Source organism: Mastomys coucha, unplaced genomic scaffold, assembly GCF_008632895.1.
Source record: "Mastomys coucha isolate ucsf_1 unplaced genomic scaffold, UCSF_Mcou_1 pScaffold17, whole genome shotgun sequence".
In the NCBI taxonomy this organism is placed as follows: Eukaryota; Metazoa; Chordata; class Mammalia; order Rodentia; family Muridae; genus Mastomys; species Mastomys coucha.
The window spans coordinates 21,472,589-21,475,147 of NW_022196899.1; the positions used below are offsets into that span (position 1 = coordinate 21,472,589).

The 2,559-nt window shown below is 45.1% G+C and overlaps 1 protein-coding gene across 3 annotated transcripts in view; it reads left to right on the top strand.

Moving 5' to 3' along the window:
* The window catches only part of Pld1 (phospholipase D1), a 208,772-nt gene that overhangs the window by 152,678 nt on the left and 53,535 nt on the right, over positions 1–2,559 (top strand). The window lies entirely within an intron of this gene.

Genomic DNA, 2,559 nt, shown 5'->3' on the forward strand with positions numbered 1-2,559 from the left:
AAACCCTGTGTATGTCTAATGAGTGTTTGTCCTCATAAAGGCCACAATGCCAAGCATAGCTGTTCCCATGATTCCTTGCGGGATGATGCAATGTGCACATTGTAAACCGAGGGCTGGGGCTGCTTAATCATCAGGAATGAGGCAGAACTTGGAGTCCGGGAAGGGAGTTCTCATGCAATCGAATTTTAATGCTTAATTAACCAAGTACCTTTTAGGGGCTCTTTAAAAAGAATAGGAAGTTGTTTGGTAGAGTCGCAACGTTTTACAGCTTCCATTCCAACCATCTCAAATTACAGACAAGAAAACTCATACACAGTGGGACCCTGAGGGTTATCCAGGGCCACCTAGTACTGATGGATGGATTCAAGCTCGAGCTCAATGGTACTCAGTCGGCTCTCTCTATCTATGGTCTCTCGTGCATCTTGAAGTTATGCACAGACAGAATGCAGATGGACCACCTTTGGCATTGCCGTTGTAACACCAAAAGCACTTTTTAGGCAGACACCAAGCATCCTGCCTGCTGTTCATATCACCAGTGTGGACTGACCTAATTCAGACAGCGATTCTAGTGAATATGCCTTTAAAATGAAGTGTCTGGATCTGTTACTTTGCACTATGTGCAAGCACAGGTATGGACCTGCCAGAAATAACATATTACACCCGAGACAAAATAATACGATAGGAAGAACAAGCCAGGGTGGAGGAGGTAGCTCAGTTGGTAATGTTGGATAAGGAGGATCCAAGTTCGAGCCTTAGAACCCAGGTAAAGGATTTAGGCACGGTGGCGCATGCTTACTGCAGGTGGATGGCTCTAGAGCAGCAATACTCAGGCTCATTCTGTGGCCTCCACAGGAATCAAACCTACGTGCGTGGGTACCCACCTGCACAAGGGCATTTCTCTCAAATACCCATATGCATGCAAACACGCAGAAAGTAAAAAAGGACAAAGGGCTTGTAGTCACCCCAGTTTAAGAAGACATAAATACTTTACTTGGGGGCACAGCAAGCTATACATTTGCGTAGACGTTGATGAATATTTTATGAGCCTATTTCCTGTGTTGTATGTGGATAAGGAGAACTTACTCATTCTGGGAGATGAAATTAGGGTATCGGCATTAAGAAAGAAAAAAGCAACAACCCAGGATTTAAGATTTGAACTCGCATTAAAGTTGGCGTGGCAGCCATCTTAGCAGGTCTAGCTTCTGTTGAGTCCTGGACAGAAATGTGTTGTTGATGGTCTGGTGAGATGGCATGGCGTGGAGAGGGCTCACTGCCAAACCTGATGACTTTGAATTTGATACACTGCACTCACGTGGTAGAAAAAGACCATGTGCAGGGCAGGCTGTCCTCGGACGCTCCCACTTCCCTTTGGCAAGTGTGTGCCCCCACACGTACGCAGATAAGTAAATATATGTTGAGGTATATATTAATCTGCTCTATACTTCCCAGTGGGTGTGTGTGCCTCCTCTACACCTGCCCAAATGTTCTGGATTCCAGAAAGAAACACACACACACACACACAAACACACACAGAGCTTTATATTTTAAATACCTTAAACAGCTCAATGGTTGGGCCACTCTCTAGCTCCACATGGCTAACACACATTCCCCTCTGATAGTCCTGAGTTAATACTTACTAAATCTACTTTATCTTTGCTGCCCTGGACCCTGCTGGGCAGCCCTCCTGGGGCTGCCTTCCCCCTGCACCTACATGTTAGCTGTCTCGCCCTCCTGGACTTTGCCAGCATGGTCTGTCTCCTACCCCGTCATCATGGTGGAATGCTCTCTTTCTCCTTCTTGGTCCCTTCTCAGGAATCCTAAAAGTCCCATCTCTCTCCCTGTGACTTCCATTGGCCATCAGTAACTATTGAGCAGTCACAGGCCACCTGGGGACAGTTCCTTTAGTCCTATGTGCAGGACACTGCAAACAGGTTTTTGGGTAACATCGTTAGCATGAGAACACAAGCTGCTTCAAATATATATGATAATTTAAAAATCTATGCACTGTTCAGATAGTCTACTGCTGATTCTATCAAGACTCACCCAAATCATTGATTCACTGACTCAGCCAGCATGTTTAAGAACCATATGTTTATACAAACATAGGTTTAAACATCATCTGTTTACGCTATAAGTCAACATTTGCATCCTGAGAAGGGACGACAAAACCCAACCAAACAAAAAAAACCCGGCTTTTGCTGTCTCTGGAAACATAGTTTGCTGGAAAGAGAAAGCAATGAGATTGGAAATTTCTCTTGGCAGCTCAGTGGGATGCACCAAGAGCTTGCTGATAAGAAGGGCAGGGCTGGGTCTCTTCCCTGAGAAATGGAACCAAGCAGGTAATGTAGCTGGCATAAGACTAGAAGGGGGGTCAGAAGGTGGCCCTGGAAGCCCAGAAACCTTGAACTTCTCTGTCACCTGTGAAGATGCATGCTGCATAGATGACTTTTTTTTTTTTAAGATTTATTTTATTTATTTTATGTGTATGAGAACACTGTAGCTGTACAGATGGCTGTGAGCCATCATGTGTGTGGCTGCTGGGAATTGAACTCAGGACCT